Source organism: Crocodylus porosus, unplaced genomic scaffold (assembly GCF_001723895.1).
Source record: "Crocodylus porosus isolate Cpor-Errol unplaced genomic scaffold, CroPor_comp1, whole genome shotgun sequence".
Taxonomy (NCBI): Eukaryota; Metazoa; Chordata; order Crocodylia; family Crocodylidae; genus Crocodylus; species Crocodylus porosus.
The window spans coordinates 8,287,430-8,295,976 of NW_017728933.1; the positions used below are offsets into that span (position 1 = coordinate 8,287,430).

The 8,547-nt window shown below is 53.0% G+C and overlaps 1 long non-coding RNA gene across 1 annotated transcript; it reads left to right on the top strand.

Moving 5' to 3' along the window:
- The first annotated feature begins 330 nt into the window (after positions 1-330).
- Positions 331-7,216, top strand: LOC109317320. The gene is made up of 4 exons (XR_002103027.1): positions 331-343; positions 4,706-4,794; positions 5,030-5,143; positions 7,106-7,216. It is a non-coding gene; the product is annotated as an uncharacterized LOC109317320 (long non-coding RNA).
- Positions 7,217-8,547: the final 1,331 nt, after the last annotated feature.

Genomic DNA, 8,547 nt, shown 5'->3' on the forward strand with positions numbered 1-8,547 from the left:
CCACCCATGGCAGGATTGACCAAGCCCGGGTTTCCCCTCTTCCTATTCAGTGACCCTTCACTGGACCGCGTGGCACACAGCACACAGGTCAGCATCCTTCGCAGCATGCCTCCCTGAAGCGTAGTGCAGCAACGAATCACTTGCTTTTGTATTAGTGTATCCACAAACAGTGTCTACCACACCGAACCCTGAGCTCTGGCCAGGGCCTTTGGGTGATGCCATCACCTATAGGAAAAACCCTGACTCCAGTCCTCCCTGAACAATCACAGGGATTTGGCTTGGTTTTTGTTTCTCTGCTTTAAGCTGAAATTCAGAGTTTTCTGAGCACGACTCTTGGCTATGGGTCTTTCCCAGGGTGTCATTTTCTTTTCAGCTTCTTCTCCACCAGGTCAGAAACAAGAAGTAAAAGCGTCCTTCTGCTTCAGGAACACAAGGTCTACACAACACACCAGTTATCAAAAGGCCTGAGATAAACCTGGGAGAACAAGGTGGCATACTAGGACTGTGGAGTAATGACCCAGAGCACAGGGCTATGACACATCATCACTTTTCTTTCTTTTAGAGACACTGTTATTTGGCAGCATCTTGAAACTGAGTAGGGAGAGATGCTTGAGCTCTTCTCTGCTCTTGGAAACCGCTAGTGCCAGCAGCCTCTTCCAGCCTGTACCAGCGTAGGAGTGCTTTTCCTGGCCTGTATTCTCCATGTGAAATAAATCATAGCTTTTTCGACCCCTCTAATTGCAGCTGTAGTAGAGTTCTTGCCTTGAAAAAAAAGTGTCTCCAGAACAACAAAACCATGCCCATGCTAGCCGGTACTACAAGAGCAAAGGCTTTTTAGGCAAACCCAACCAAGGCCTGTGGGGTCTTTTGAAGAACCCAGTCTTGACCTGTACCAGCTGAGTTTGTTTTGAGGTCACTTTGGAAGATGTGTGGACAACTGAGACACGGACAAAGTACAGGAGAAGTCACTGAAGAAGTGCCATCAGCGCTGGCTGTGGAAGTTCCTTCGAATCCCATGGGTAGACGGACGCAACATTAGCATCTTCTCACAATCAAGCACCCTGTGCATCGAGGACGTGATCATCCAACATCAGCTTCACTGGGTCAGCCATGTCATCCAGATGGCTGACTCCACAAGCAAGTTTTATTTTCCAGGCTTAATCAAAGCATACATTCAAGAGGAGGGCAGAGAAAGTGCTTGGAGGATATCCTCAAGGCCAACTTGGAAAAAAAAATGCAACACCAACTCATGGGAGACTATCGCCTCGGGCTGCCCCAAATGGAGGAAGAGTCTGCTGCAGGGATCTCAGTACTTTGAACAGGAGACAGAAAAATGGGAGCAGCAAAAACAGCAAGTCCCAGCTTGAATCTAGAACCAGAGCTACCCACCCTGCATGGAAACATGTACCCGAGCTGCAACAGAGTCTGTCGACCACAGATATGCCCATCAGCCATCTTTGGACCCACAGATAAGACAATCATGGAAGCCAATCTTCCTCAGCTGCGAGGGATTGCCCGTGATGGAACATGTGCAGGTATGAAAGGCAGAGGGGACAATGTTGATCATGCATGTGACGATGGAGCAGAAGCTGTGGCGGGGATGACTTGGAGGTCGACACTAGGAAGCTCCATGTACTTTTCCGAGCCTGGTACGGAGCACATGGCACTGCTAATAGAGTCCCAAGTTCTTGCAGTCCAAATGGCATCCCTTTATTATTGCACATAGCTCTGTGCTGAAACAATTTGGTCTGACCTCCTTTACATGCCAGCGCAGGGAATTTCATCTGGCAATCCCTGTTATGAGTCCAATGACTTATCTTCCACTAAAGCGTCTTTCTGAAGGGCATCTAGGCTTGAAGACTGCTGATACTGAAGTGTGTCACTGCCCTTGGCAGATTCTTCTGGTAATTAATCATCCGCCCTGTCAAAAGTTTGTGCCAGATTCCTGATTCGAATGGTCCGGCTGCAGCTTAAAAGGGCCCTTTTAATACCCACTTGTCCCCAGGAAGGTCCTTGTACAATTTTTCACTACTTGATCATTTCAGTGGGGCCCCATCAGTAGCCCTTGAATTATTTTCGTGTGTGTGTGTGTGTGTGTGTGTGTGTGTGTGTGTGTGTGTGTGTGTGAGACAGAGAGAGAGAGAGAGAGAGAGGATTCAGAAAGGGAACTTGCCAAAGAAGTGAGAGTGAAAATATTTTATGTAATAATAATAGAAGAGTCCTAACAAGACATGAAACCAGCTGTGATACAAACCAGATGTGGGAGTGCAGCCACTGCCAGCTGAGCTCATGAGCCAGCACTCGGACAGAGGGGAGTGCCAAGGGACACTGCTTAGCTCTTGGCCAGCAGCAGGGCTTCCCCTGGTGCACAGGGATTTTGGTGTACAAGGCAGGGAAAGGGAGGAAGAAGGATGGGAGAGGCTGCATTCCTCGGGAAGGGCACAGCAGGGGGAGCAGGAGCCCACATGCTGTCCGTCCCAGCCGTGGGGGAGGCTGGAGCTCAGGGGAGATGGAGGAAGGGACTGTGTATGCCGCAGCCCTCAGCTGGAGGCCAGCTTCACCAAGGATAGCATCCTCTGATGTCAGCATGAGGACAGGGGAGTCCCTCAGGACAAGGAGCCTCTTTGGGAAGTCCCTGAGAGAGCAATTTGGTCTCCCGGAGTTTGCAAGTCTCTCGATGGCCCTGTAGGGATGCCAGAGAGTCCAGGCTTATATCTGCAGGGGGTGCCTACAGCTACTCTGTTGAGCTAGTGCCCGGGGAAGGAAAAACAGATGCTTTGAGTTCAGCGGGTTCCTGAAACTGGGGCTCTGGGGCCCAGCTGGTCTGTGGCCTCTGCTGAAGCTGCACATAGGGTGGCTGATTAGTCCCAATTAGTCCATAGTGCAGTAGAGTGAGACCCCACACCTATTGTACCCTGACAGGTGGTAATAGCTTCCTGTGATAAGGGCAGGACCTGGGGCAGACTGTGGCAGGGGCACTAATGTGTCCTGCTCCTAGAAGGGCAGAAACTGCCCGCGGAGGGAGCCCAAAGAGAGAGGCAGAAGCCCAGGTGCAGATTACCAAGTCAACAAGCCAGAGAGCAAATTAGCCTGCACCTGCATGTGGTCAACTGACCGGAAGAGGCAAGGCCCTGGGTGCATATAAACCCCAGGACGGGGCCTGGGGAGGGCAGTTCCCTGTTAGTAGCTGGAGGGAAAGGAGCCTTCAGGGAGGAAGTGCTCAGTGATGCAGCACCTGCTTAGTACGCTGTACCTAGGGCTAACGTGGCTCTGTGAGCTATGCAGGTACCCTTGCCTATAAGATATTTAAGGGCTAGAGAGAAAGTTTTGTGCTTTTAAGGGGGCAGAGTACACCCTTATCTTTTGCACTAAGTTATAGCCCAGGGGCTTGTGTTTTGTGTATTGTTTCATACCACCGGTGGCTTGGGTGAGGCTATTTGGGGAAGGAAGAGGCCTCATAGGGGGCCCACTGCAGCGTGGGGACCCCAGCACCAGAGAGGGGTGTGGCATTTGGGGCTGTAGAGACCCCGGCGCCAGAGCGGGCACAGCTGTTTTGGGGGTGCAGAGATGGACAGGGCTGCAAAGAGCCCAGAGAGAACAAGGGGACCAAATTACAGCCAGGCCTTGATAAGACCATGTCGGTACCATCTGCGAGGCTTGGGGCATGGTAAAGGAGTGCTTGGAGCTGTGCATATAGCCCATAAGGCTGGGGTGTCCCAGGACATCTGTTTTGAAACCGGACCCACAAGGGGTCTGGGACCCATGGGGTTCAGGGAAATCCATCACAACTGTGCTTAGGTAGGTTTAAAAAGCAGCCTCCCTCTACCAATTATTCCAAGAAGACATGGCGGGTGAGACTAGAGAGTGCCCATCGGTCTGAACGGGGTTGAAGGACCTTGGGGGCAGGGTAACACAGCCATCCTTGGGGACCCCATCCCGTGACACAGGCTGACACTGCTGGCCTGCCATGGGGAGGAAGGACTCCCTGCAGCCCTAGAGACACGGTTCTGGCAGGGCTTGGTGGGCTGTGTCTAGTCCTGCGTTTCTCAATCAGTGGGTTGCAAGACTGCATGAAAGGGTTGCAATCAAACTTTAAAAATGGATTCTCCTTTAAAAGAAAGACATGAGAAACTGGGTTTTCCCTTGAAGGCTGGCAGAGGTCCAGCCTGTGAGGGGCTGCTTAGGGGCCCCCATGTCCCTCCCCCCCCACCAACACCCACCTCCTGCCCCATGCACTGGGAACCTAGAGGTAGGAGAAGGTGGGAAGTTGAAATCTTGCAATAAGGTTTCAGAGGGATGCGAGAGATGTAGAGGCTCATGTTTGGCCTCTTGTACTGAGCTACTTGTGCAGGTGTCTGAATACCTGTCTGTCTGCCTGTGGATGAGGCATCATCACTGCCATGCTTGCAGCACAGCCAGCCCCCAGCTTTTCTGAGCCAAGACTAAGGCTGCACACTGTATTGAGAGAGTGGCTGAAAAACACTGAGGCATTTTTAAAATAACAACTGGATTCCCTTTCCTTGTGATGTGGTGTAGCAGGACACTGGGATGTGCCCGCTCCTTTAACAGCAAACAGACTGAGAGGCTGCTTGCAGGTGGCAGAGGGAGCTAATGAGAGACTCAGGGGACCAGATGAAAGAGGCTGGAGCTATATAGGAGCAGAGCCTGCCCTGGCATCCTTGAAGTGAGAAGCTCCTGGTGGTAGAGTGGCAGGGACTTAGGTGTAGCTAAACACCTCTGTAACCTTGGGGAGAGAGGCAAGTTCCCTGGGCAGAAAAGGACTGGGTTTTACAGGTAAGTGGCCTTTATTTTATATTAACCCCCAGAGGGTTTGAGGTGCTTAGCTGAGGGTCCATGTGCCCAGGGAAGGGCAGAGCCAGGACCAGAGGGTCTGAGTCTGGCGAAGGGGCTGTGGATGGGGCCAGGGGGTCTGGGAGCCTAAAGGGGCCAAATATTTAGCCCTGGGCAGGAAGGTATGCCCACTGGGAGATGAGGATAAGCTTCCTTCCAACATATCTCTTGCTTTCAGCTGCGATCCTGGAAGACCTTGCATTGGATGACGTGGGCCTCTGGATGTCTCGGGTGGGCTGCATCACGGATGTCATGTGCCACACCATCTTCAGGGTGGCCACCAACTCTTCAGGTATGACAGCCCCCAGCCACTGCTCAGCTGCCAAAGCCCCTTCCCATGCTCCCAACCAGGCATTGGCTTGAATGCTGCGTTGCAGGAGTGGGGAACAAGTGGGAGCTCCCCTGCACCCTCCCACAGTTGCCCCCTCCCCTTGTGAAGCTGAGCACTGTATGGCTCTGATTATAATGATGCTTCTTTTTTTTTTCCCCCCTTCCAAAAGAACCAGCAAGCTCTCACTCAGCTTATGTGGGGGATCACAATACCCCAACCTGTGCTGACAGAGCCATGGGGGTGTAGGGCTGTGCTCAGAGGGGATCAGGGCCTGGGACTGTCCCTGTCTACCTGTGGTTACAGGAAAAGATGGGCTTCACTCTTCATGTTCCAGCAGGACTTTGAAACCACAGTTCAGGCCAGAGCTTCCTAATATTAGGGGCTGCACATGTACTTTGTTTCTCTTCCCACCCTTCTAGACTCCAGGACAAGAGAAAGAGGAGGCAAGGAGCAGTGAAGTGATTAACCTGGGGTCGGACAGTAGCTCAGTGGCAGAGCCAGAAATGGAGCCAGTCTCCAGGTCCTAACCAGCAGCATATGCTCCCTGGATCACTCCCCTCCAACTGAAGGAGTGCTGCCTTGGGTCCAGAGCACAAGAGTTGCATGCAGCAGGGCCTGATCCTGTAGCCCTTCCCTCCCCGGGGAATCCAGAGGTGTTTGTAGTGGCCTGCCTGCTCACCCAGCTGCCAGGAGAAAGCTGCACATGCTGTTCCTGGAGCTGTTGGTGCAGGAGCTGAGAGGCAGGCTCCACCATGGCTGGGAATGGGCAGTGCCTGCCTGGGTGGCAGCTGCAGAGCTCAGGATCAGTGGACAGATCTGGCAGGGTTCCCACAGCTCCATGGTAAGCCTGAGCCCCTCCCTGCTGTGACTGATGCTCAGCTGCAATTAAGGAACATGATGGCTTGGGCCTAATTAGCACTTTCCACAATTAAACCTGCCTGAAGTTCATTGAAACCCCACAGAGCAGGTGTGCCATGTATGCTACCTCCCTTCTACTGCTTGGCCTGCATCCTCCAGGGTACTTGTGTGCCTAGTGCTGGTCGGAAGCACTGGGGGAAGTGGGAGGCTGGTAGTGAGAGGTGGGTTTGCTAGATCCCTAGATATTGAGCAGGTGGCACAAAGTCATTGGCAGTGGGTGCCCAAAACTACCCTGAGGTAAGCTCAAAAGAAGCCCCTGTTCTAGCTGCTGGGGTTGGGGATGGATGTGGCTGGGTCTGCGGGGGGCAGTAGCATGCCTCGAAGGAGGGACAATGGAGAGGGAGCCCTGGGAGCAGGGAGCTGAGCCCTCTCCACATGCTTCCCTAGCCAGAGATGCACAGGCCTGGCTTCTGCATAAGCTGTGGGGAGGCCATTAAAGTTTCCACACTGCTGGGGCAGCTGTAATGGTTTTCCAGATGTGCTGCCTCTCACGGAGACCCAGCTGGGAGAACACATGTGGCCCCAAGGAATTGCTAACCATTCAGAGGGCTGGGGATTCCCTATTTTAAAGCACTGGGCTCCCTCCTCTGCCCAGTTCTTGGACAGGAGGAGTGTTGCAGTGGCCCACAGGGCACTGGCTCACCCAGGGTAGGGCATGTTTGCATGGGGCATCGTGCCATGGAAGGAAGTGCAGCATGCACTGTGCTCCTCACTTGTGGCTGTGCCCCTCCCTGGGCTGGGCAGCTTGGACTTGGCTGGTGGTCCCTCTTCCCATGTGGATACTGCAGGGGCCCACGCTGGCTCCATCTTGCCTCTTTGGCTGTGAGATTGGAGACCCATGAGTGGCAGTGATGGATAGCAGAGGTGCCCTGCCACTGGGTGCTCAGCACTAGGCAAGTCATTAACCTTCTGCTAAGCACTACAGGGAGCGACCTCTAGGCTAAGGAGCATCCAGTTTGGCCCCTTATTTTACTACTAACACAAGGCCTTGTCTCCCTCATCCAGGTGCTGTTTCTATATGGGCTGCAGGGGAGTGAGTCCTCAGGCCAACTTGATCAGCAGAGTGACACATTTGGCATGGTCATTCATGAGCTGGGATTTGTCACTTGTTTTCTGGACCTGGACAACCCCTTGGCTGCCATCCAGGACACTATCCAGGTAAGTAGTGGCCCTGTACCCCCCTTCCTCTGCTTCTCTGCCTTCCTGTTTCCTTCCATCTTCCCTCCCACCCCCACTCTGCTGTCAGTCTCTTGCCCTGTCTGTGGATGAGTTGTCCAAGCCTGCATCCCTGGGGAAGAAAGCTCCTGACTTGTACTGTGCCCAGATCTCCATGCCTCCCTTCCTGGCCTTGCTACAGGGCTTTTGTCCATGGGGCCATCTCCCCCAGTTTCTGCAGGGCAGAAGCCCAACTCCTTGAAAAATGGATCCTGTAGAGGTGGAGTCACTCCGTGATCCACAAGATTTCAACTATCATGCACTATGGCAGGAATGCCTTCTCCAGTCAGCTGCTGCTTATTTTCATTGCTTTCCCCTGGCTCCTGTTAATGCATTACAAAATGGCATTCCCCTGCCCCTCTGCTACTTTTGCATCCCCCAGCAAAACCTATTGCTGATTTTTGTGTGTGTGTTTTCAGTTTGTATCCACTGCAAGTCCCAAATCCCTTCTGTTGACCTGCTGCCTGGTCAATTATTCCCCATTTTGTTGTCTCTTTGACACCCGTCACTACATACTACCAAGGCATGGCCTGGCATGTTCTCTCTGCTTTGGATTACTGCTTGGTGCATTTCAGCGGATATTGCTGTCAGCTCCCCCCCATGCTATCCAGGATATGCTCCTGGGTCTTGTTTTTATAACAATAGCACAAAATAAGCCAAATCAAGTGTGCCCAGCACTTGTAGAATCACTGGCTGTTTACAGGGGATGGGGTGAGGGGCACATCCCTCTGGCAGCATAACACTAGATATAACAGAGCTGAAACCTGGTGGCCGAGAGCCTGAGCGTGGCTCTTCGAGTCTGTCAGCTCACTGCCTCCGTGCAGTCTTGGCAGATTGAAGGAGAGCAGTAGGATGCAGGCACCACTGATGCAAACTAGCTGTGGATATGCCTGACCTCTCCAGGGGCACACAGGAGCACACATGCCTGGCTAAATTGGGCCCCATGACTTTAGTCCTGCTCCTTTTAGAGTAGGCTGTGGGGATGGGGCATGGGACTAGGAGGAGTCGGGAGCCCTAAGTTCTCCCAGCTCTGCCACTGAGCTGCTGTCTGACCTTAACTAAGTCACTTCACCGCTCCTGCCTGCATCATCTTCTGAATGCAGGACTAGCAGTACTTGCTATCACGGGCCAGCATAGCACAGTCACTTCCACATGCTGACCCTGCTTCTTGCTTGGTTTGGCTCTTCCCTTGTGGTGCCTGATGCTTCCAGTACTGGATGCTGATGGGGTCT